At 36.3% G+C, this 27,571-nt stretch overlaps 1 protein-coding gene across 7 annotated transcripts in view; it reads left to right on the plus strand.

The window, feature by feature from the left end:
• The window catches only part of PCDH15 (protocadherin related 15), a 1,681,754-nt gene that overhangs the window by 733,474 nt on the left and 920,709 nt on the right, over positions 1–27,571 (plus strand). For 6 of the 7 annotated variants that reach the window (XM_087432193.1, XM_087432194.1, XM_087432195.1 and 3 more), the window contains one exon: positions 15,527–15,714. The exons of the other annotated variant lie outside the window; for it this stretch is intronic. The gene's annotated coding sequence lies outside the window, so the exon portion shown is untranslated. The remainder of the gene's footprint in view (positions 1–15,526; positions 15,715–27,571) is intronic. 7 annotated transcript variants of the gene reach the window in all.

Consider the following 27,571-nt stretch of genomic DNA (forward strand, 5'->3'; position numbering starts at 1 on the left):
AACTGTCAAATTACTGCATTTTATACCATTAGAAAGTAAAGCTGTGTAGGGACAGGGGCATCATTACATAAAAATCCATCCTATAACCATATAAGGAATATTTCTTGACCATTGTTATATATTTCTAATTCAATTTTTTATTGCAGCATTAATCCTATAGTAAATCTGCTTAAGCCTATGGGGAAGTATTCAAATTACTTACCATTGTTTTTGGCTTTTTTTTTTTTGGTGAGAAAGATCAGCCCTGAGCTAACACCTGTTGCATATCATCCTCTTTTTGCTGAGGTAGATTAGCCCTGAGCTAACATCTGTGCCTATCTTCCTCCATTTTGTATATGGGATGCCTCTACAGCATGGCTTGATGAGCGGTGCATAGGTCCGTGCCTGGGGTCTGAACCCGCGAATCCTGGGCTGCCGAAGCAGAGCATGCAAACTTAACCACTATGCCGCCAGGCCAGCCTCGACTTACCATTAATTTTATACATCATTTTTTATTTCATTAATTTTGGACTAATAAAAGTGAATTCCTTTGGCTTTTATTTATTCTCTTAGGAATTATCAAATAGATTGTTGAGTTGAAAACACATTTTTTTCTGTTCACAGAAATCAATGGCATAAAAATACCTTAGTTTCTCATTTCCTTTTGGAAAAACATTATGTCCACAAGCATGGCTGGTGTTTTGACGTGGTGATTTATGCTAGCCTTCTGGTGCTGTGAAATAGTTATTTCCTAAACAACTAATAAAGTGCCTTGAAATGCATCTTAATAATTGTGTCCTTCTTCCTCACTCAGCATCTTGTAGAGCCTCAAATGATCCACTAGATTTCAGTTACATTCATTACCAATTGTTCTGCATCTACTCTGAAGTCTTGAGCTATGAAAGAGAAAGATTTGAGGTTAAATACTAGCTCCTGTATCCAATTATTTTAGTCTATATAAATATATATTAAGCATCTTCCATATCTCAGGCGCTTCCTTAGGTACTAGGAACATAACGCTGAGGAATACATAGTCTCTGGCCTCCAGGAGCTTGCAGTTCATGGAGGAGACAAAGAAACATTTACTAGGCAGTGATGTATGTTAGGATAAAGATAAGTATTGGTTCTACTGGTGCACAGGAGGGGCATTTGACTTAAAGTTGGGTAATAAATAAACCGTGACAATGTTGACTCGAGCTGAGATGTAGAAGAATCAAAAGAGTAAGCAAAATTTTCAATGCCTATGAGTTGGTGTGAAGGTCAAGAGAGAAAAAGTATCCAAGGCAGATGAAAAAGCAAGTAGAAAGACTGAGAAAGAACATATTTAACAGAGGAACTGCAATAATATACTATAGCTGACGTATAAAATATGAAGGGAACAACAAGAGCTTTTTCCGCTGAAGAAAGTGGTGGCCAGATCAGCAAAGATCTTTTATGTTCTTAAAAGGGCTTTGCCGTTTATTAGCTGCAAGGCATTGCAAGATTATTTAACTTTTCTGAACTCAGCCTTCTCTTCTCTAATAATGGAAATAATAATGACCACTGTTATGGACAGAATGTTTGTGTCCCCTCAAAATCCATATGTTGAAGCCTTAGTCTCCAGAGGTAATTAGGTTTAGACGAGGTCACGCAAATAGAGCCCCCATGATGGTACCCCTGTAAGTGGATGAAGAGACCAGAGCCCTCTCTGTCTTTCTCCATCATGTAAGGATACGGCAAGAAAGTGGCCATCTGTAAACAGGGAAAAGTGCCTTTACCGAGAACTTAACCATGCTGGGACTCTGATCTCAGATTTCTAGTCTCTAGAACTATGAGAAATTAGTGTTAGTCATTTAAGTCTTTGGTAGTTTTGGTATAGCAGCCCAAACTGACTAAAACAACCACACTGAAAGATTATTTTGAGAATTGAAAATCATACACCGATATTTTTGCACAAGGCCTTACACATTACGTACACATGTCTAATTTATTTTTGTGTTGACATTTCCATATCTTCTCAATCAAGTAAAACTATTATTTAAAAATAAATTCAAATGAAAAGGTATTTATCAGTCATCTGCTCTGTGCCAGTCATTATGCTAGATTACGGGATTTAGTACAAGGGAGACCTAGTCTTGATCTCATTAAACTTATGGTCCTGTGGGCAAGATCAACACTGAACAACAAATATAGGAATAAATAACAAAATGTACAATGTTATGGAGGCACATATATTAACTTATAACATAAGCTAGTTTGGTCAAGAGTTTGCAATACTTAAGTGAGATTTCAGGAACACATAAGAATTAGCTGGGCATCATAATGTGTGGAAAATGTGGACTGGGGATAAAAATCATTTCTTTCCAGCAGAATTAATAGCATGTGAGCAGGACATGAATCTGGAGTGACCATGTCATGCTTTATTAATTAAATAGTGCTCAGAGTTGGTAACGTGTAGTCAAGAGGGGAATGGAAAGAAATAAATGTAGAAGAAAAGAAGGCCAGATTTTAAGAGATTTCAGAGAACATTAATGGATTCTAAATAGGGTGGACTTAATCAGAAATATTTTTCTGATATCACTTTGATTGTGATATCCAGAATAGATAGAAGGGAGGCAATAATGGAAACGGAGAATTAAGAGACTCTTCTTCTAGTCTTGAAGAGCAATGATAGTGGTAGAGAGGGCATGGAGAATAAAGAATAGATCTGAGATCTGTTTAGGAGTTATAATTAACAGCATGGATTTGTGTTTGGTTGGAAGTAAGGTGAAAGAGTATCAGGAATCAGGAATGGCTCCCAGATTCTTGGCTCAAGCAACTGTATAGATGGGAGTATCTTTTGTGGAAAGGGAGAACACTGGACCACATGAACACCATAGAAGATAGCAGAGATGTTGGAGAAATGTCAAATTTCTTTTGAGTTATTAGATAGACATGTTTGATAAGCAGAAGGTACGTGGGAATGGACTTCTCTAGAGATGAGAACTTGAGAATCATCTGCTTCACTGGCAAATTCATTTATTGGAATAGACAAAGGCCTATGGAGAGAGATGAGATTTAGTGCCTAGGGTAGAATCTAAGTGTTTTCTGTATTTAAAGAAAGAGAAAAAGAGCCACTGAAACAGACTAAAAAGGAACAGCCAGAGGCACAAGAGAAAACCAAGAGAGTGTGGTTTCTGGCAATTCAAGAGAATAGACTCTAGTAGAAGAGATTGTCAGCGATTCTGAAAAGTACTGAAAGGGCAAGGAAAGGGAAGATTGGAGATTAAGACACCTATGAGAAGCAGTGAGCTGTTTACTAGGTAGTAGAATCCACAAGAAAATGTTTGAGCCTTAAGTGAGAGGTAAGGACAATCTTCTTGAAAGAAGTTTGATATTTAAGGAGAGGAGGGAGAGAGTGATAGCTGTAAGAAACCAACGATTTTATTTTTTCACTGTATCTTTTCGTTAGTTTATTTTTTGAGATGATATTGGGAGAGAATTTGAAGATCTGAGAGAGAAAACTTATTCTTCTTCACTGGGTACAATTTGTGATATTTGAAAATGTTTTATAACTGATGTTCTAATAACATTTTCATCATTTCTGTTAGTTATCTATCCTACTGACTTGATGAATTAAGAATTGTGAAGATGCACTTAATCTTTGGAGAAGGATTTATAGTTAAGCTTCCTTAGCAATTTGGAGTCTGTGAAAGCATGTTTATAAATGCTAGACAGGATTGGAGGTGAAGTTTTTAAAAAGTGAAAATAAAATCCTATTCTGAAGACAGCATGGTTTCTGAAACTACTATTTTGAAAACAACTGATTTCATTCATCTTTTTCAACTCATATGACTATCAAGTTTAGCTATTCTTCACTGAGATAACGCTAAGAGTACCAATACTTTTTTTTTTTTTGTGAGGAAGATCAGCCCTGAGCTAACATCCATGCCAATCCTCCTAATTTTGTTGAGGAAGACCGGCCCTGAGCTAACATCTATTGACAATCTTCCTCCTTTTTTTCCCTTTTTCTCCCCAAAGCCCCAGGAAATAGTTGTATGTCATAGTTACACATCCTTCTAGTTGCTGTATGTGGGCCACTGCCTCAGCATGGCCAGACAAGCGGTGTGTTGGTGTGCGCCCGGGATCCGAACCCGGACCACTAGCAGCAGAGTGTGTGTACTTAACTGCTAAGCCACGGGGCCGGCCCCCAATACATTTTTAAAATGTTAATCACATAGCTATCACTGAGTTATGACATGGGGACCAGTAAAGTTATTAAAATTATATGATTTCTTGTGATATATTTTAATTTATGAATCACGTAATATAAGTGTGTATTTGTTCCTTCAGAAGTGGGAATTGGTTGAATATGTATTAATGAGCTTCTTCTAATAATGACAGACGCTTATCAAATATTTTTTAACAAGTATATGAATTGGAAGTCTGTAAATGTTATGTCTAGAAGGATGCATAATGTCCACGTCTGGTAGATGAGCAGCTAAACCATCAAAACACAATGATGCAGGAGGCACACACTCCTTAATAGAAGTCTAGGCAAGTACATTAAAGGCATCCCACACTTGAGATAAGGAAAATTCTAGGTCATGTACCAAAGTTGTGATAATAGGTGGAATTGTTCTTGGGATTATGGAGGGGAAAATAAAAAAATAGTAACAATTGGGGCTGGCCCGGTGGCATATTGGATAGGTTTGCACACTCTGCTTCAGTGGCCTGGGGTATGTGGGTTTGGATCCTGCGTGCGGACCTACGCACTGCTCATCAAGCCATGCTGTTGCAGCATCCCACATACAAAAAAAGGAGGAAGATTGGCATGGATGTTAGCTCAGGGCCAATCTTCCTCACCAAAAAGAGAAATAAATAAAATAATAATAATAACAACAATAATGCTTCTGAGATGAAGAATGAGAATCTGAGACGTACTATGCCTCAATATCTCACACAGATCTCATTGTCACAGGAAGTCCCAAGAGTGACATGAAGGGAATCCAGAATTGTGTTATTATTGATTTTTGAAAATTTACTAGAGGTTCCTGAGTGCTCATTTTTGGAGAGAGCATTTTGGGACTATTGAAAAGCACACAGACTGAGAAAACATTCAACAAATTATTACTTCTCTGTAGAAAGTATATTAAATGTTTGATCAGATTGAAACTGAGAGAGATATCTAATCTGAATATGAGTTGTTTCCCCTAAACCGTATTTTCAACTCTTAAACAACCACTAATGAGTAGAGTTGTCGTATTTTCTCTGACAGCTGAAGTGACTGAAAAATTGTCCAAACTTGTTCTAGATATTCGTAGGGAGCACTCTATCTTGACAAAATTGACAGTATCATTGACTTCCTTATCTACCACACTCTCTTCCCTTCTTTTCCTCTTTCTATGATCTGGACACATTTGATGAATATCTGTTCTTTTGTATGCTTTATCCATGCCAGTCTTATTTACTACTGTGTTGCCAATCCCTACAGCTTTGCCTGGCACATTATTGGTGCTCAGTGTTGAGTAAATAAATGTTCAGCACCGCTTCTTCAGATAGAGTCTCTCTGGATAAAGAGGAGATCAGAGTTTTGAAAATGAAATGATAATACCATGTAAATATAGTGTGTAATATACTTACTTCTGTACAGGAGACTGGATTCTCACTATAATTTTATTGAAATATGTTTACTGAGCTCATAATTTCTTATTGACTATGTTGGCATTTAACAAAGCAATGCTAAGTATTGTAGCATTTACATATTTTTATTGCTTGCCACAACGTCCTTTATGAACTTCCCAAAACTAATGTTAGGTGACTAACATTCACCTGTAAATTTAAGTAGAGCCAAATCTCGGAAGCTATTACTAATAGAGACTGTTTATAAGGGCTTAATTAAGATTACAGCATTCTCTGAAAATTCTAGAATCTAACAGCTTACCAAACATGCTAGAGCAAGAGACTCTGTGGTTAAATAACTTATAATTAATACTCACACCTTAATAGTGTGCAAAGAGTGTTCCCCAGTTTAATTTATACCCTCTTACTATGGCCATACTTGTATCAGTTTTTATCATCTATATCAGATAGAAAAATATTCTTTCTCAGGCTGTGAGTGTTATTATAGCTTTTGAATGCAGTTTGTTTGTTTTCAATCAAATTCTGTTTAGAGCTAAATCAACATAAAAATGAACATGAGCATAGTTAAACGTGTATGCGTCTTGGGAGATATCCCTGCTTCTATATTTCTACACGTTTCCATTAAATGCAGAATTATCCTGTCATATCACTTTGAGTCTGGAGTGGAACTTGACCTTGTTCCAAAATATGTGACATGGTAATCTGTTGCTATGGAAATTATGAAGCTCTTTTAAACGAAGCTATAAAGCAGTTATAAATTCCTTCACTCCAGCAGGATATGGATTCAAAGGAAGAATATACGATTTGGAGACATCTGAATAATTGCCAAGAAATAAATCAACTGTCCTTAATCCTTTAAGATCCAGGTGCTGGTGGTGACTCTAAAAGGTGACAGTTGGAGCTAAGAGATGTGACTGCCTGGGTTGTTGACTTGCTGGCTACAGTGCAAGTGAACAGAGTGACTGCATTTTGACTTCCACACTTATTAGCTCATTTCAGTCTGCTCTGCCATGTGAAGAAGAAGCTCACTGCACTCGGAAGTAACTCAGCCTCTGCGTTCCCTCTGCCTGTGAGTTCTGTTTGGGAAGGCCTGGCAGATGTGCTCTCTGCTTTGGATGAATGCCAATTTTCCTTCGATCCATTTGTGTTTGACTGCCTTTGGAGGAGAGGGCAAGAGGCAGAGAAAGACAGAAAGACAGAATAAATTTGTTTACAAACTTGGGGGACAAGTTTGCCTCTCCAAATTCTGCTTCTTGAAATGGGCTAAAATAGTGATTATTGAATCCAAGATGAACCAGTATAAATCAAAAATTGAAGTAATATAAGTCTTAGTTATGGTAAACCTTAGTCATATGTCTTATTTCATTTAAAAAATAGTTTTCATACAAATGCGTCTAATGTTGGGTCTGGCATAGAAAGTGCTAACTAATATTTGTTGAGATTGGGGCTCCTGAAGGACTATAAATTTGTATAAAATTTAAAATTATAATTTTAGAATTGCAAGTAACTGAGACCATTTTAAAGTCAGCAAAATATTATGCTGAGGATTTCTTCATAAATCCTTAATGTAGAAGAGTGATGAAGATGATTTGTAAAACCTCTTTTTTTCTCTGTCACCTAAAGTCTAATGATGAAAGCTTTAAATGACCAAAATAATTCCATCATTACCTATCAAATAGCTTTCTGTGCACGTATTTATGTGTACATTTATACTAGATATATATATATATATATAAAACCTGTGTTTAGTAATAGGCTTTAGGCTCAAGAAATCTAAGAGGATATCTTGTAATCTTCCCTGGGAGTTTCTATTAAAGGCAGAGACACAACACAGAGCTGATTGAAGTTTTATTTTACTTACTAATAAAAAAAATTTCCCAGTCCTTAGCAAGTTCTATAAAAGTGCGATTCTAGGAAGGCACTACCTACCCTATAATATGTGATCCCTAAGTACTTCTGTTGCATGTAGCTTAAGGTTACATGGAGATTCTTTTAACTTCTTTTTATTTTTGGAAATATTTTCCCCAACTACTTTGGTTTTAAGTATTTCAGCTAATTAATTACCAAAGTGTTTGTAGTTTAGTGGAAGTTACATCATTATTTTTTTCTCTGATAAAATAAGGTATAATTTTACATATTAAAAAGTCCTATAAGGTATTCAAAAATATTGAAAATAAGCTTTGATTCTTCAAAGTCTTCAACTACTTTATTTTATTAAATGATTATTTATGCACAGATAGGCATAATTTGGTGTCTAGATGAACATATTAAGTACATGAGGAGTTAATCCAGTGTAGTAGTCAGAATTCTAAACTGGCCCCATGATCTCCACCACCAGCTGTTATATCCTGTATAGTTCTCTCTTGAATGTGGGAGGAACTAGTAATTTGCTTATAACCAATAGAATATGGCAAAGGTTATGGGATATCAGTCTTGTGATTATGTCACAAGAGAGCTGTAAGGCTTTATCTTGCTAGTACACATAGAGAGCTTCTCCTGCTAGCCTTGAAAAAGTGAACATGTTGTAAACTGTCTAGGAAGAGGGTCACGTAGCAGAGGCAACAATGGGCAACCTCTAACACCTAAAGGCAACCACCAACCAATAGTCACTGAAAACTCGAGCCAGGGCCGACGTCCTCAGTCACACAATCACAACCAAATGAAGTCTGCCAAATAACCTAAATGAGCTTGTAAACGGATTCTTACCTAGCTGAGCCTCCAGACAAGAACTCAGCCCAGCCAATACCTTGATTACAGCTTTGTGGAACCCTGACCTGGATCTACGACCTATGCAAACTATGACATAATAAATGTTTGTAGTTTTAAGCTGCTAAATTTGTGGTGATTGGTTATACAACAATGCAATGAAAATATATGCAGCATATAAGAATTGAAATTGAGAAGTAGCATAAATAATACATTTTTTCTATTCAAGCCAATTAAACTATTTTGTAATGTCTAAATTTTTCTTCTTAGAATAAAAGTATTCCTAAAGCAAGTACAAAATAGCTAAAAAATAAGCATTGCATTTAGAAAATAGTTTATAGCAATTATCTACAATTATTACCTACGCTTCTTCTTAGTTTTATTTTCCTAGTTACAAAAGATTTTAGATTATGTGAAATAGTCAAATAATTTGACTTTATAATATCTAATCTCCCCTAAGCTTAAAAATAGTTCCTATATTTGAAAGTCCATCAGATGTACATGGAGATAAATTTCTCATTCTAAATTCAATACTCTTTAAGAATAGTTTTTAAAAACGGTGTGAACAGTTCAGCATCTTCACATATTTTACTTAGTCACATTAAATATGTACATGCACAACTATATGTTTATGAAATTGGCTATCCCTTTCAGCATTGCTCTCGAACTTCTGCATTATATCCCCAAATTGCTCTTCTAAAATAATAGTCTGCCTGTTGGAAACCTCAGCACAGCTCAGTATTAAATGAAGATTATACTGTTTCTACGCCTTGAGCTGTCACTATAAAACAGGCAAGTGCTGGGTTAAAAAAAAAAAGAAAGATATTGCTGCCAAAAAACTATGTCAACTATAGCTACCTTGAATCAAAATAAAGTTGTTCAAAGTGAAATCATGACAAAGATTTACTGGTGTGAATCCGGATGACTTCCCAGTCCCCAGGTCCCTGGTTGAGGTTTTATTGCGTGGTTATACCCAACAGCTTTGAATCTCAACTCTAAATGACCACTGACAATAACAAGCCTAGAACGGCTTGACCCAGGCAACTTGGTGAGACACTGCTTGTAATCAGCAAGGCTATTTTGATAGTACTGTGGAAGCTTTTGTTCACCAAAGCTTTAATCTGAGTTTAAAAAAAAAAATCCCTCTCTACCTCTCTTTACTTTGCAGTTCCTATTGACTCAAGGACTCAGTCCTCATTCTGGAAGGGTAGAAAAAAATCCTCTTATGTTTTGCTTTCTCAATGAGATATATTTGAGAATAATATATGAGTTAGTATTGGTTTGCTTAACTTTAATCAGATACTTTGAAATGCTCCCTACCAGCAAACTGGAGTCCAAAGCCAGTAAGAAACATTCTATTTAGTTAGTATGTAAACTATAAATTGCCAGAGCTAGTGAGTGGAGGAAGCAGTATTTTATGTTTCTTGATAATGAGAGAAGTAGTTTTGCATTATAATATAAGATAAACCTACTGTTTATAGATATAACCTAAATCTACTGTTAAAACAGGTCAAGATTCCAAAAAATTAAATATAGAAAATAAAATTTGTATCTTTGACTAGCTATTTACTTCTTATTGTTCATTAAATACCAGTGCACATGGTATTTAATTTATGGTAATCTTCACAGCTGTCTGTAAAATGTAGCTAATTGTTTGCATACAGCTAGAGTGTTGTGTGTTTCTATTTCATTGCTCCATAAAATGTGTAAAATGCATTTTTATGAAAAATTCTCACCAAATGCAAATACAATTAGTTTTATGAATTTTTAGAATAACACAAAATATACCTTTTGCAGAAGCACAAACAAAAATACATGTTAAACATATATAAATGATTATCTATGGAAGAGGAAGTGAATGCGAATAAGAGGTGCTAAAAAGGAATTTAAGAAATAAAAACTCATTAAAAGAGACATTGGAGGAAAAAACCCATCACAGTCTCTCTGCAATGATAACCCCCAAATTTATATTGACCATGATATTGCCAGTACATAGGTCTATGTACACATTGGAATGCAGTTTTTAAGAGAGGATGAATGTTATTTTTCTTCAACTTTAAAAATTTGACATTTTATTTTATTTTGTGATGTTTTTCATAGATTTTATGCTAGTATTTTAAAGGCTGCATAAGTATCCTTAAAATTATGTAACATAATTTACATATCACCTCTCCATTGTTGGTTGACCTTATATTTAACGATTCATTTTTAAACTGTCTTTATGACTTTTTTCACTTTCTAAAACTAAATGAGATTCTGATTGTCAATGTTTAAATGTTTTTAAATATAAAAAATGTTTTCAATGTTTAAAGTCTTTTTAAAGCTTCTAACATAACCCATTTCTTCTTTCATAAAGTAAACTAAACCTAATTTCATGTATGTGTGATTGACTACTATGCTTTAAAGAACATGTCTTCTTTGTGAGACTGTGTGCTATGTAGTTTATATATCTTACTTCATATAAGAGACCATTCTATTACAGGCAGGCTATCTAGCCCACTTATACTTCCAAGGGATTTGGAAAAAGACATCTTTGGGTAGATGTGGACTGTGGATGGCACAGCATTGCCTTAGTGGGAAGAAAAAGGTGCCTCTTCCTCTGGGTGGACACAGCCCCAAGCCAGAACACGTGGGCTCACAAGCTGAGTACGTTGAACTTCAGCCCCAATTGACTCCTTCCCAGGCACTTTTGCTCATGACCTTGGTAAAAGGTAGTAAAATGGAACCTCAGGAAGTTAAGTGTCTCAAACCAGGATTCAAACCCAAGTCTCTTTAACTTCTAAGGCTTTCTCTTTCTCCTATTCCCATGACAGATGGTCATCACTAAGTGATTAACATTTATAGAGCACTTCCTATATTCTTTATATGCACACAATATATGCTAAACATCCTGTAAAACAATGCCTTATACATGCATTCTATGTAATTTCAAAATACTAATTCTATCACTATTTTACATATGAGAAAATTGAAGCTTGGAAATCAAGCAGCTTGCTGTAGGTCAACTGGCTGGTAAATGTCAGGATGGAGTTTCCAACTCTCCTGGTCAGCTCCAAAACACAAGTGCTTCACCTGAGGTTCACAATGATGCCACAACATCGTGTGGCATCATTGTGAACCTCAGGAGCTGGAGCTGTGACCACGGCTCTCACTGTTCTACTGCGTACAGTGACTGGACATTGACTAGCTTCAGTTGCACACTCCTCAGCCCACTCCAGATCATTTGATTCAGAATGTCCCTGGGAATCTGCATTTTAACAATCACACTATGACCCTTAGGCAAATAAAAACTTAGAACACATGACATAACTGATCACAGGACTCCCTTGCCTAAAATTCTATAGTGACTTCCTTCTGTCTAGATGATAAAAACTAAAGTTTAGAGCATTGCGTTATAAGGGTTGGCTTTATGTGGAACTCACCCACCTCTGTTGGCTCTCTTTTGTCTGCACCTATAACCTAATCGTATCAAACTTTGTGTTAAAGTGATACTGCTAATACCTAAAAATTCCCACATATATACAATATTCCATTTACTGTTCTAAGTATTTGCAAAATATACCACATTTAAATATCTTAATAAGCCTGTGGGGGATGTATTATTACTATTCTAATATCCAGATTAAAAATCAGAGTCTCAGAGAGGTTAAGGAATTAGTTCACGGTCATACAACCATTAGATCTCAGGCACTTGCATGCCAGCCCCAGCACTCTTTCACAGGATGCTGATATGTCTCCCAAATTATTGACATATTCACAGAAGCATGAGAAAGCACAATGTGTTTAGAGAATAGCAAACTCTTCAGCAATGTAATTAAACAGCTTTTTCAAGTCTCTGATTTTTTTGCACACGGTAAATAAGGAATCTGACTGAGACTTATATCAATCAGGTTACTTGCCCGGGTTGCTAGTGAGCTGGAAGAGGCAGAGCCAGAAACCAAATCCAAGTCTAATTCCTAACTCTTCACGGCTCCCAGTCTTTCTGATGCCTGTTCTTAACACACATGGTGCCACAGTCCCCTTCGCTGGAATTCCCGCTTTTGAATTAGTTTCAAATTTCCATTGCTGTGTTCCAAACCTAAAGTTCATCGAAAATCACAGTTCAACTGTGTAAATATATTTATGTGAAGCAGAAGTATTTCCCTTGTTCTTTTTGAATTCTTCTAATAGTAATAGATAACCTAATTCATAATGGTTCTTGGTTCCATGTGTATCTCTCACTCGGTCTCAATTTTCACAGACTTTTTTGTTCTCTAATTTGAGAGCTCTGTCTGGTCTTCTCTTGCTTGTCCTGGATTGTTGTTTCTGGCCATTTAAAATCTTCCTCCTCTGTCCTCTATCCACCAGGAGCTCCAACACTCTTATGTATTAGTAAGGAGTGGGGACATCTCATCTTCTTTACTATGGAAGGAGTGTTTTTCAGTGTTTAAAATCATTTATTTCAAGGGCATATTAGGCAAGCAGAGTATTGGAGTTTTAGGTATGCACTTTGTCAATAGAATAATTAAATTCATTCAACATTTACTTTGTATGGGAGACTCTTGGCTAGAGGCAGTAAGGCATACAAAGATAAGTTAAACAAAGCCCTGCCGGGCTGGCCCCGTGGCTTAGCCGTTAAGTGCACGCGCTCCGCTACTGGCGGCCCAGGTTCGGATCCCAGGCGCGCACCGATGCACCGCTTCTCCAGCCATGCCGAGGCTGCGTCCCACATACAGCAACTAGAAGGATGTGCAACTATGACATACAACTATCTACTGGGGCTTTGGGGAAAAAAAGGAGGAGGGTTAGCACAGATGTTAGCTCAGGGCTGATCTTCCTCACACACACACAAAAAAACAAAGCCCTGCCTTCATGGAACCTAAATTATTAGGTATACTAAGATACACACAAAAATCATTACATCATCTACAAGAGTTCACTTGATAATAATGAATGAACACCTCTCTTAGACCAATCTTTTCCATTACTAGACAGTTCTGCTAATTATATTCAGAATAGAATAAAAGGTATTTCTACAAATATATTAAAATTAGAAACTACCTAAATGTCAAAACATAAGTATTTTGTTAAATAAATTATATATGCACATATAATGAAATATCATTAATAATGAATATTTAAATTTAGATTTATTGACAAAAGGAATGTCTATGATATTTTGTTAAAAGAAAAAAGGAAGTTAAAATGTAGTACATACAGTAGGATTCAATTTGGCTTTAAAATGTGTATGTAAGAGAGAGAAGAAGAAAGATCTAGAGAAGTCTAGAGTATTATACACCATATTTTTAATAGAATGCATCTCAGGGTAGTAGATTTGTCAGTGACTATTTCCCATTCGCTTATTGTGTTTTTACATTGGTTCCCTAAAATTCACCTGTGCTCAACCTATAGTGCAGGAGAATATAGTGCATTTTTTTGCTTTTTATTAAATATATTTTTCCCAAAATTTAAATATGATGATTAAAAAAAAGGAAAATCAAGTATTGTCATGTGTAAGAGTTCTATTTATGATGATCTAATTCCTCATGGGAGGTGAGGAAAAGATGATATTTTCTGTATTCTAGCTATCTTTCCATTGTGTCATCATGATTATAATTGAACACCACCAGGAATGAGGCTGACTTTATTAATAAAAATTACTTTTAATAATTCTTATTGTTACTGGAACAATCTTCATAATACCAGCTGCTTTACTTAACCAAGAATATCAATGTATGGATTGTTCCACATATGTGATGTTTCACTGAAGTGAAAAAAGCCTTCTCAAATGTAATGTACACAACTTTGTTTAAACGTTATTGATAACGGCATCTTTATGAAAACATCAATTGTTAAACTTTTAAAATATCAATTCTTGCAACTATAAAATGTGTCTGTCTCTTACAAGTCCTCAACATTGTCCCCCAATCTTCTGTGTTTTGAAGGAAACAGGTGATTTATTTCGAGTCCTACATAAACTAAGAACACTAGGTTGTGCCTGAGGGCTCTGGGGGTTCACCTATGATTTATCTGTGATTTACCCCTATACGTTTTACTGCTTGACACTTATGACACATTTGGCTGACCCCAGATTATTTCCACATTCTTCAAGATTTTTCCGTCTCCTCTGGAAGACTGAACTTACAAGCTAAGTGAATTTTGTATTAAATGAGATGTTATTCTCTGCAAATGTATGTGTACAAATATGGCAACACTCTAGAGGCATTGTGTGCTATTTTTTTTCCTTAAATAGGATGAATATATCATAATGGTAAATAATCCACTTTGTCCATGAAGAAAACTTGTGCTATGGGGATGTTGTCTGCACTCTTATCTTCAGGATATTGGCTCTGCCACAACCATTATTATCATACATTCCTAGATTGCTTTTGTTTTTAGATTCTTCCTTCTCAGAGGCTCAGATGAACATGTGGGCAAAATTTGATACAAACTTGAATAAATCCTAGGCATGGTGGTTTCCTTAAGAAATGTACACCCGATTTAGACAACAAGATAACTGTGTTTTTTCATAAGTTTACATGTTCATTTTTAAAACTTTATTGCGAGGATCTCATATATCACAACATTTAAGAAATATGCTGTAACTTTTCTTATAGTATATTTCTCCTTAATATCCTTGAGTCATATATGTCTATAAAAACCTAAAAAGTCTATGTGTGAAGTTTCCTTATGCTCAAAAGATGTGGAGACGTGGAGGGCTTGATATAAGAGGGTAGATTTAAAGAGAGAGAGAGAATGAATGATGAAAGGAGCTTAAGAGATTATTTTGACTTGTCAATAATATTGTTGAATGTAAGCTGCTAAACTTCTTAGTACTGGTGAGGTAAAAGAGTAAAAACAACCGCACAAAATAGAACAGAGAATCACCAGACTGGCTGACAGGACACAGTGCAGTAAAGCAGCCAACACCGATGATCAGTGGGGCATCCATTTGTCTTTTGGGCTGTAGCACCTGCTCCTAATTGGCGCGAAGAGCTCACCAGTCACTGTGTGGTTTAGCGCACTGAGTTCTCTCCTGTTTGAGCTGTGAGAAGCACGACAGCTAATTGCTGTTGCTTCAGTGCCAGTGAATCAACGTGCTGAGCTAATAGCGACAGATAGAGGGCAGACAGATTCCTGCTAGCAGCTTCGAGTTAGTTGCTTGTGACAACTAAGGCAGTTGGCATACCTTTCAGAACGGAGAGAAAGAGAGTATGCCTCCTGGGTTAATATGTTGAGTTTTTTTTTTTTTTCTCTCTAGTAGTATTTTCTTGATGCAAATGGATATTAATGCCTCACAGAAGCAAGAAGTGTAATGTGTGAACGAGTCGTCTTGGACCTAGATTATGAGCATTGGTTGTTTCGAAAGGGATGTGCAGGAGGCAGCCTTGGCAAGAAAACTTGCTGCATAATCTTACACGGGCTAAAGATGAAACTTTAAACTGGCAAGTAAGTTCTTTTTCTTTTTCCCTTCCCTTTCCTTAATCTTTCAAATTTAAGGCAGCGGGGAAGTACGGAGAAAGTTAAGATTTGTTTCAGTACAATGGGTCTCTGTCGTGATATCACTTTCTGTCAGGCTTGTTCGAAGAAAAGAGTAGTAATGGTGTACAAGTAATTATCTGCTGAAAGAACAAACATAACTCCTTGTCCTCGTAGTCTTCCTGATTACTGTGTGGTATTGTAATTTTGTTGAGATGTCAATGTGCTATTTAGAAAGACACATGCTTTAGTATTATCATTCTGTATGGTTTGTCATTTTTTAAAAATATTAATCCTCAACTACTTTCTTTGCTTCTTTCTCCTTGACAAAATATAGAAAAAAGGGCATCAGTATTGACATGCTACATTTGGTTTTTGTGTGTGCAAATACACGTGTAATGTTTTGTTTTGTGTGTGGTAGTTGCTGGAGGTTATAGTTAGTGGGTAAGTTAAAGTTTCTAACTCTGTCTCATAATTAACAGTATTATATTTTGTGTTTTGTTATAGCATACAGTATCCTGATGTTTTCACTACAGATGTTTTAGTATATTAGAATATCTGCTCCTTTACGAAAGTATATGGGATCATTAACCGTTTAGAATTCGAATCCAGGTGCACTTTATCCTTTTAATACAAAATTAATACTAGATAGTACTAACAGCTTTCCTGCTTTGCGGTGTGGCCTGTACTTTAAAAACATACTTTGGTAGAGATAGGGAGGGTGGTCCCTGGGTAACAAGCTTCAGGCCCAGTCTGCTGGTACTCTAATGTGTTTCTCTACTATGCACAGATGGTCATCAATTCGATGGAGGTGTAGCATGTATGCAGAGAGCCATTGTTAACTAGAGTATAATATGACGGCCTCATGTAAGGTTAACTCCAAGTCTGTACTCATTTGCTTTCACAAATAGAGCTAATTGTCAAATCTAGTAACCAAATACTTAAGGGGTAGAGTTATTGTGTTGCTTAACATCAGCGAAACAAATAATTTGTAAAAGAAGCATATTATAAGCATACAATGCTCCCTGTAGTTTTCACTGCAAGTTTGAGGCTTTTTATTTATGTTCATGTGAACTTATTTTTCACTGCAAATTGGCTCTTCTTTTAGTTGCTTTAGTTTTCTTTAGTTGTAGCTGTGTGTGAGTCAGTGCATTTATCTGTACATGTGAGTCTTCAAATTTCAGCAACTTGATCTCCTTGCCTGTAGACTCATTCTCCTATGAAATAAAAGTGCAATTTACTGTGCGCCCAGTCGCATTGAATGGGGACATCCTCACCTCTCAGCTGTTGCGATGATGTGCTGAGCAGGGAATGTGAATCCTCATCACTTTGTCACAAAAATGACCCCTAAACACTAACCATTAAGGGACCTGAACAGGTCAAAATGTGTGCTGTCTTACTATTAGCTACTTGTCTGTAATTCTATAGAGTAAAAATTTGAGTACTCTTTATGAAGAGGTTTAAATAAAATCTTCCATTTTCTGAGAGATTTTTAAAATTATAATATATCCATTAATGATATTATTTGATGAACTTAGTGTCTGAACTATAAAAGTAGTTTTAAAAAAACACTAATAATAAATCTAAGAAGAAAAGAACTCAGAGGTCAAGTTAAATGTCCATTATAAACTTTGTTCTTTAGTCTTTCCACATTTAAATTTTGCATAGTATGCATTTTGTCTTTTTATCATCCAATTTTAATGGACAGGGAGGCAAAAACTGAAGCCATTTGCAAAAACTCCCCAGGATTTTGGTACATAGCCTAAGTTTGAAGTTACACGCAAAAGGTAATTATTACTTTTCTTGTCAAAGGAAATCACTATTTTTCTTTGATCACAAAATGTGTGTAAAGTAAATGTGTGTTGAGTAATTAATGATTCCTTTCTGTAATCACTTGATCATGTAGGCTTTTACTTCCTGAATAAATATTGAGCCTTAAGAATAATAGTAAAAAGTAAAATAAAAAATAATAAAAACAATAATAAAGTAATCCCCTAAATGTGAATATTCTTTAAGGCTGTATGTGTGTACTCCTCTTTGTTGAAATGTGCAGGTATAATTTCATACAATAGGAACTCTTATTCCTACTTACGTGGTGTAAAATAATATGAACTTCTCTCATATACCAGCTGTTATCTCAACTTCTTTTTAGCACAGAAGCCCCCGGAATACATCTACATTTTATTGTGGCTTTAACACTAGGGAGAAATATATAGTTTTAAGTTTTACTCGGGATCCCAACCAATGAGTAAATTCAAGCTGGAAGAAATAATAATCTAAACAAAGAGACCATGTTCCTTCTAAACACAGTGAGCATGTATATCATCTAAAAGTTTAAAATTTCTTGAGACTCTATGTTAACAGTAGATTTTGGTCATAGTGCTTTTGTTCTTTTCTTTTTTCACTTTTTTTTAAGAGTTTTTCTTACCATCGGGATCACTGGTGTACTTGAATAATTTTGTCATTCTGTGTCTCTGTGGCTTCCGCATGCATACTTACGGAAAGCTATACAATTATAATATTGAAACCATAGTTTTACTTGACAAGGGTGACTTTCCAAAACTGTTTTGTTACTCTCAACTAAAATTTTGCTTGGATATATATATATGTTCCCTTTTGTAATGGGATTTTTATTTGTTACTACTTCATGATATGGCAGACTGTAGATTCAAAACTAATGATGACATATGAGGCTTCATATATTAGTTTCATGCTCAAATATCACTGGTTGCATGAGGAGATATTGGAAGAAACTGTGGGAATTCATTAGTGTTCATAGTCAATTTCAAGTGAGGAAAAAGAGCTACTATGTGTAATTTATGGCAAGATTATGTTCTCCTGGTAGAGTCTGTATAAATTCCAGAAGTTCAAAGCAATCAGGAACTGAATTGATGTGTAACTTTCATTTAAATTGAATACTGGAGCCACTTAGATTGAAATGGTGACAGGACCAGAGAATCAGGGGATATACACAGATATTCCAAATGCAAAGCCATTACTTCCTTGCACAGGTGAATGCTGGGGCAGGGGTAAGGGTGGGGGGGTGGGACGGGGTAGGAAGTATTTGAATGTAAATGTGAATAGTATGGCCTTGAAGTAGAATCACCACCTGGGTTGTATAAACCAAAGTGCTAGATTTGCAGGACTATGAAGATGAATGTGACTTGGTCTCGGCCTGCAAATGTCACACACTAATGAACAAGATAGACACACACAATTTATTAATTGATATAAGGAGCATAGAAACCTCAGATTTTGGTACAAAGATGACAATTATTTTCCTTGTAAGCCTCAGTACATTCCCAAAATTTTTGCCTCACATCTGTAAAACTCAGCCTATCAGAGTTTTTGTAAGGATCAACCATGATATTGAATAAGAAACCTGTAAATTGCTAAATAATCTAAAGTACAATTAGCCGTTCTAATCTTCTAGCAATTACTTGTCAAGATGATCGTGTGTGTGTGTGTGTGTGTGTGTGTGTGTATGTATCTATCAACAAACAATAACAGCAACAAGATAATTTCCACTCTCGAGAATAAAAGTTTCTACCTGAGTACTGTAATAGACAAATTTCCTTTTATCTCACAAGCTGTTTAAAAGTTGCACTCAACCTTAAATATCAGATCGTGGCTATTGAAGCTATAAATGTAAAAGGCAAAAGCAGTCATTATTTCAAGAAACAAAAGAAAATAGAGCGTTTATTTCCTTCTGACTGGTAAATAGAAAAATTCAAAGCTTGTTTATTGTACTCTTTGATGGATAAGAAATTGACAGGAGGTGTAACTTGCTTTATGGCTTTTAGAGTGTAAGCATTCTTAGGCCATGGCAGATGTGTGGTTCCTATTACTTTGAAAAGTCATTCATTCTAATGCCCAGTGAAAGGGCGGGTTTCAGACAGAATTAAGCACTGTTTCCTGAGCAGGGGAGGACACTGGTGTGTGCGATGAAGTGCATCATTCAAACGGGAGGCCAGCTAATGAATGCTCTCCCTGTTGTTTTCATGGAGGTGTCAGAATGAGCCTTTTCTGATTCTGCATCACTGAATCCTTATGGAAATGCAAATTGTTTATCCAAGGACAGTGACTTTCCTTTTTGCTTTATCATTTAAGGGACTGATTTCTTCAACTTTGCAGCACTCCACTGGAATCCAGAGAAGGTTCATTAAAACTGGATGAGAGGTTGTTATTTCTTTAGAACCTTAAGTCACTGTCTGAGGCACAGACAGAGACACAGAGAAGTCAGAGAGAGATACTCACAGAGATACACACTCAAAGAGAGACACAGAGATAGTCACATGAAGAACAAGAGAAACAGACATAAAAACAGAGATGAAGAAAGTTAGGGACACAGAGTGAAAGACTGGCAAAGAAAGAATGAGGGAAGAGAGAGAAACTGAGACACATAGTGAGAAAAGAGCAGAGAGAGGTGGAAAGAGAGAGAGAGGTACAGTTAGAGGGACAGAAAAGGAGCAAGACAGAGAGTCAGATAGAGAGAAATGTACAGAAATAGACAGACATACTGGCAGAAAGACAAATGGTGAGAAAAGAAAAAGGGCAAGAGGAATAGAGACAAAAAGTCTGAAGACAGAGACAGAAAAGGAGATTGAGACAGAGAGAAAGAGACAGACGGACAAGACAGTAAGACAGAGAAACAGGTAGAAAGACAGAGGAGAGAACCTGTAATCCCAAGATCGAGAAATGAGACAGAGAAGGAGTGTGTGTGAGAGGGGTGAGGAAAGCAGATGGAACTAAGCTTCAATTCTGCTCTAGTCCCTTACTAGTGATGAGCTTGTCTAACCTCTCAGCCCTGGTTTCTGTCTGTAAAGCGTTGACAAAAGCATGTAATTCACATATATAAAGCACCCTAGCACAGGACCTGGACAAAGGAATGTTTCAGTAAATGGGGATTGATATTTATCATCATCATCATTTAGGTAGAATTCCGACAGAGTCAAATCCTTGTCTCCCCCCTTATTCTGCATGGAATATAGTAAATAATTAAATATGGATAAGCTATAGTTGCTTCATCTGCAAAACTCAGATATTATTTTCTACCTCATTGTCATGCTCTATGAATTAAATGAAAGAGCATATTTCATTTGAGGTTTTGCACAATGTGTTTTACTAGTTCCACTAAATAGCTCAGTGTCCAGAATTTAGTAAGTACTCAATAAATATTTCATCAATGAATGCATATTTGCTCTGAATATTAGTTTTCATGGAGTAAGGAAAAGCTGAAATGATGCTTTGGTGTTTTAATATGAAACACTGCAATGAAATAGTCACCTTCCTCCTGTCTGCTTTGCAGAGAATGGTGGTATTTATTTGCAGAATTGCTATAGCAGTGTCTCCCTGCTGTCCATCCTACTTTCTTAAGAACAATTAAAATAACAGCTGTAACCATGAACATTTGTCTTGTCGTGGTGATGACTTTTGGTCATTTTTACTTATTTATTTACTTAATACAGGGACTTTGTAGAAGAGAGAGGTGGTGGGAATTTGGAGAAAGTGAGTTTGTAGTAAAAAGATTGAAGATGAACTAGGGACAAGAAGTGGACAATTAAGGTAAAAAAAAGGCATAAAACTGACAAGTGAGAGGGAGGATTTTGTAAAAATGAGATAAATATGTACTTACTTTTCTGAATTCCCAGAAGAGATGGTAAAAGAGCATAAAAAACAGTGTGTATATAAATGAAAATGTACATTATAAAAGCACTAAAGTTATTCCTAACTATAAGGTAGATTATGAGAAAATAAAGCACTTTACCAGAAAATAATTGAAGTGCTCAAAATTTCAATTTCAGTTTTATGTTTTCTTTTATTTGAACTTTTCTTTTATTCTTGAATTTTTAAATACTGAGCTGTCTTTACTAAACATTTTCCTTATACATGGCTATATTTGGAGGAAAGCAGTCTATGAATGTATGCAAGAGTTTGATTTGAATGCTTTTCTTTGTTTTCTTCGATGTAATGTTGAATTTGTTTGATAAATGAATGAAGAAAAGAATAAATATTGAGTGCCCACTGTGTGCCAGAAATTATTCATGGTGCTTTTAACTATGTCATCCATTTAACCTCTGCAAGGTAGATGATGTAGAACAGATTTCTGCTCTCTGATTAATTTTATTTCTGAATATCTCAGTGTGAGTCCCTTCATCCAAGAGGTGTTGATAGTCTGTGAAACAACCTTACTTTCTATCTGATGCTATGAGCATGGCATAGAATGCTCTGTTTTGGAACATTAGCTGTTGTTACATTGGTGAGCTAATATTTTACAGAAAATGACAGAAAAAATTTTAGGCATCTTTATAAGGTTTATTGAGAAATTTTCACTCAGGGTATACTGAGTTCTCAATAGCATACATTATATGAATTCTTGTTTTGTATTCACAAATCAGGGTTAAGAATAGAATAAAATTCAACAGAGCTTCAGATAATAAGGCTTCACTTTATTATAGTTGCAAATAATTTTTTCAAATGATAGTAGCTTCAATGGAAGATATTGTGTGAGTGAGAAAATGCTAAAGCAGAGAGTATTTCTAGTATTTATGGGGGGTAATAGGTATTTAGTAAACAGTGGCCATTTGGATGTAGATTACTTTTTCACCTCACTTTTTCATACACACATACATACATATATGTGTATATATATTTATATACACATACATAAATCAAAGCAATTTCTCAGAGCTCATGTTTATTTTAATCAAAGTAGTAGGTGTGAATGGTTAAAAAATCAAATCATGCATGTAATTAAATATATACTAGTTCCTGCTTCTCTAGTTAAGTGTCCATGCACAGCTCTGTTTGACTCCTTTTTGGGGTATTTCTTTATTTATATCTATATTTCTGAATAATATGCTTTCTCTTGATTTGTTGACTCATAGTATTATTTATTTCCTATTACAGTATTTAAACATTTGGCTGCTTTATGCCATCACCACCTTTTTTTATCCTATCCCAAGTTCCAAATACAGTAATATATCATACATTCTGGTTACTTTAATATGCTAATGCTATGCCAACAATAGGCTGTGATTTTATTTTCCAATTTTTGTTTTTCCATCATTATATAATGTATGGCTTTTTGTGCTTAGTTTTCTGAATATCTATCTTTAATTTTTTTGCAAGACATTCTACAGATCATGCCAGTCAATTAATTTTCCCAAGTCTTCAGAAACATTGGTTTCTGAGTTCCATTATTTTCCCAGAATGGCAGCCCTCTTTTCAGTAATATTGAAACACAGAGTTATACTGCCTCACGGCCTCTGAGTGGGATGTAAGATCAGCTTCCCACCGGGACTCCACAGCCATGGGGGTAGAGGGGGGAGTAGAGGGCTGAGTCACACTGCTTTGTTACTGTAGGGTTGGGGTGGAAACTCAGCTCCACTGAGCCCCACTGACAGTGGGTCAGTGTCGAGAGTGAAGTCTACAGGTAACAAGCTCAGGCTTGCACTGCCCCGAATTAAGTCTGCCTGGCTCTGGGTTGGAGAGGTGAGTGGAGGCTCACCTGGCTCACTGGGTGAAGGAGCCCTCTTACAGCATGCTGGGGGTGGGAGTGAGGGAATCAAGGCACCTCCTGCTTCAGTCTGGTTGAATGGAAGATGAGCTCCCCACTCCACTAGGACTCAGCCCAGCTAACAATACTGTATTAATCAAGGTTCTCCAGAGAAGTAGAACGAATAGAAGATACATGTATCTCCTATTGAGAGAGAGAGACAGAGAGATTTATATACATATAAAGAGATTTATTATAAAGAATTAGCTCATGTGATTATGGAGACTGAGAAGTTCCAAGATCTGTAGTCGACAAAGTAGAGACCTAGGAGACCCGGTAGTATATGTTCCAGTCTGAGTCCGAAGGCAGGAGAAAACCAATGCCCCAGCTTGAAGGTAGTCAGGCAGAGAGAGCAAATTCCCCCTTATTCATCCTTTTTGTTCTATTCAGGCCTTCAATGAATTGAATGAGGCTGACCCATATTTGGGAGGGCAATCTACTTTACTCAGTCTACAAATTCAAATGTTAATCTCTTCCAGAATCACCTTCACAGACATCCCCACCATAATGTTTGACCAAATATCTGGGTACCCCATGGCCCGGTTAACACATAAAATTAACCATCACAACTACCTTGGTAGGGAAATTGAATTGTGGCTACCTGCTTCTCTGGGGAGGTTCAGGGCTGTCAGTAGTGGAAACTCAACTTCCTACGTGACCCCATTGAAATCCCTGGTGGGAAGGAAGGGGTACAATTTTTTCCCTTGGTGTTAGGTTGAAGTAGGGCAAGTATCGCCAAAAAATTTGCCTGTTTTATCAGGCCACCATTTTCCCAGTCCTTTAGCTGGGAGGAAGAGTCTTTTCTTGGAGCTTTTTGGGTCTTTGTTGAAGGTTCTTTGTTGGAGCCTTGTCCCAGACATATGGGACCAAATAATGAAACCCAGAGGGCTCACTATCATGTTGAAGTGATTTAATATATCTGCCTGAGGATGCTCTGTGCACAGCCTACAGGGAAGTGAAAGCAGAATCAAGGAATTAAGGGGCGAAAGTAATAATCCAGGCAAGAGAAAATGGTGGCTCAGACTAAAGTATTAACAATGCAGGTGGTAAGTGATTTTATTCAGGGTATATTGTAAAGATAGAACCAACATAATGTATTGATGGTTTGAATGTGGGATATGAAAGAAAGAGAGGAATCTTTTTGGGTGGCTCCAAGATTTTTGGAGTTACTGAGATGAGGAAGCCTGACGTATGTTTAGAAAAGCAAATCATGATTTTTGAACATGTTATGTTTGAGATGAATATAGTGTATACAAATTAGATGACTCTGTAAGTTTAGAGCTCAGAGGAGAGATTGGGGCTGGATATAAATGTGTAAGAAAAGAGGTCGGAGGATTGAGCTCCAGGGCCCCACAAAGCTTAGAAGGATCCATGTATTAAAGGCCATTGGTGGTTCCAGGAAGACAAGAACTGAGAAATAAACATTGGTTTTAACAATTGGAGGTCATTAGTGACCATGACAAGCAGTTCAGATGCTATGTTATTGATTGAAAGATAATTGGCCTGGAAGTATTTTGAAAATTTTTATTGTTTTTATTTTTGTGTGTTTGTTTTAATAGTTTACACTTTCAACAGCTCCTTCTTGTTCTCAGTTACTTCATTTGCTTTTTTATGAACATATTCTCTCATCATTGTGAGGATATTAATTCTAGTTAGGTTTATTTGTCAATGGAGTTTTATTTGGCTCCCTCTGTAATATTTCCTCTTTCATCTACACCTTTCATTGTGTGTGTTGCTTTGTTCTCCCTTTCTCAGGTTCCAGTTTTTCCTCAAAGAGACTGATTGATTATTCGTGCCTCTCTACTCACATTCAAGAATGTATTAGTTAGGGTATGTAGGCCGTGGAAACAAACGTACCCTTACATGTAATTGCTCAACATTTATATTCTGTTCATGTAACTATCTGCAGGTGGTTTATACATCAACAGGATGTTGGAGGTCTTCAACACACAACTTCCAAATTTTCTCTGAGAGTTTGTCATCCAGACAACCTTCTGTGGAAAACAAGAAGAAGCATGCAAGGGAGGGGTTTTCGGTCAAGACTGGAGTGAATGCTGCACATGTGACTTCCTCTCACATTCCTTTCCCTAGAACTCAGTTACATGGCCACTTTTAACTCCAGGAATGTCGAGACATACTCTTGATGTGCATCGAGACAGAAGAGGGAAATGAATTGTTATGAATAGATGGGTGTCTGTGTCACTAATGGCAAGGCACTGAAACACTCTTTGGCAGTCCCCTTTGTACGTGCAGGGCTTTTCAACAGGTGGACTTTACTGTGATGTATTGAAGCAAAGAGGTGGCCTTGTGTTTAATGACTCAAAATCTGGGGCTTTATGACAATGTCTTAAGAAAACACTAATTTCTAAGCTGTGAGGCAGGAGAAGGTTTAGGGAAAGATTGCTCAGCACTTGGGGAGGGATCCTGGTAACTTAACCAATAGCCTTGTTTAAGGTATCTCAGCTGACACCACTACCATCCCCTGTCTCTACTGGTACTTTCATATTTACTAAGTTTCTCATATGTTTTGCAGAGTCAGTTGGCCATTTCTTTTTATCACTATCTCCCTACTTTTGCCTTTTGCAATGTAATTTTCTGTACTCAGCTAAATAAGTTACTGGTATTCCAACCACTTTCAAAGTTCAACAAATTTGTTAAAATCACACACTTGTTTTTGCCCCTTCTTTGTCCTTGTGGTTTAACATTTCTTTTAATTCCTACACTGAGTAGAGTTCATGGAGGATAACAGATAAGTACTTTTGGTCAATTTACATCTTAATGTCTCAAATTTGCACTTTAAAATTAAGTTAAGAAAAGGTGTTTTGTGGAATGATTGGCTTGTAAAGAGCTCCATTTAAACATGGAATCTAAAAATTAAAATGGTCATTGAATGTTTTCTTGATGACAAGGTATCAGAAATGTATCAATTGCTCTCTGTAAAATGGTGATTATAACCATTGCTTCTTTGGAAAGATTTGATTTTGAACCTATTAAGTATATGTTAAGTCCTCATCAGTGAATTATACTTGCAGCTATTAAGTCACTTAAAGCCTCTAACTTTTGCTTAAAGCACACACACACACACACACGCACACAAGGCCAGGCTTACTATCACACTTATTTCTGCTGCCGTGCAATTTAATGTTGAACAAAGATGTTGAAGACATAGCAGGAGGAAGGAATGAGCTGTTACACAGCTCATCAGGAAATGCTCTCTCCTGCAGTTTTTCAGCAAGTCACAGGGTAGGAATTTAACAAGGAACAAAATAAAAACAAGATTTTTGGATAAAGCACAGCATTCACACAGAGTATGTCTCAGGTGGTTTTGTTTTGTGTTTTTTTGGTCATATCAGAGAAATTCTTGTAAACGTTATAAAATATCTTGGTTGTCAAATCAATTTGAAGTTATGAATGTTTTTGAAACCACCCACTATGTTAGAGGTGCTTATTTTGTCATGTAGGAAAAATCACCAACGATTTCTGAGACATTTAATGTGGCCTCCTATCTTGTGTAGTTATGATTCTTCTTATCGGAAAAGTGATATTCTTTCTTGGGAGTCTCGTACAGGAAATGACCAGGCGTCCAAGGATCCTTGAATCTGTAAAGAATTAGATTCATAAGTTTGAATTTAACTTCAAATTCAGTGACCCATTAAGTTAAGTATTAAAGTAGTTTCACTGTTTCCATTGCAGTCTGGCTCCCAACCCCACTACTTGGCTGAAATGCCTAATACCAATATTACTACTGGCCTCCTACTTGCTAAATTCTATGGAAGATTTCAGCCTTATCTTATTTTCACCCATCTGTATTATTCAATATTGCTGACTACTTGATCTTGGAACTTCCCTCCTCTCTTGTTTTTCATGGCACAAATTTCTTTTTTGTTTTATTATTATTGTTGTTTTTTCAATCTTATGTCTCAAGGTCCATTTCAGATTCATTTTGGGGCAATTAATGTGCGTGTCTTACATCTTAATGTGCTCAGAGATACTTTCTTACTTTTCTTCTCTTCTCTTTCTTCGTATTACTTCTGATTTATTTCATCCACTATTAAATTCTTAACTAATTTCTGTATGCAGATGGCAGCTAAAATTATATCTCTGACATCTCCAAGTTTCACTCGGCTCAGACCTGCAAAACCAACTGCCTCCTGGAGCTTCCATTTAGATATCCTATGGGTATTTCAAATTCATGAAATGCAAAACTCAGTTCATGATCTCTTCCCCAGCCCTGCTTCCCAATCTCTCCTTCCTCTTTCCTATATTCTT

This window comes from Ceratotherium simum, chromosome 6 (genome assembly GCF_057802395.1).
Source record: "Ceratotherium simum simum isolate JZ-2026a chromosome 6, ASM5780239v1, whole genome shotgun sequence".
Classification (NCBI taxonomy): domain Eukaryota; kingdom Metazoa; phylum Chordata; class Mammalia; order Perissodactyla; family Rhinocerotidae; genus Ceratotherium; species Ceratotherium simum.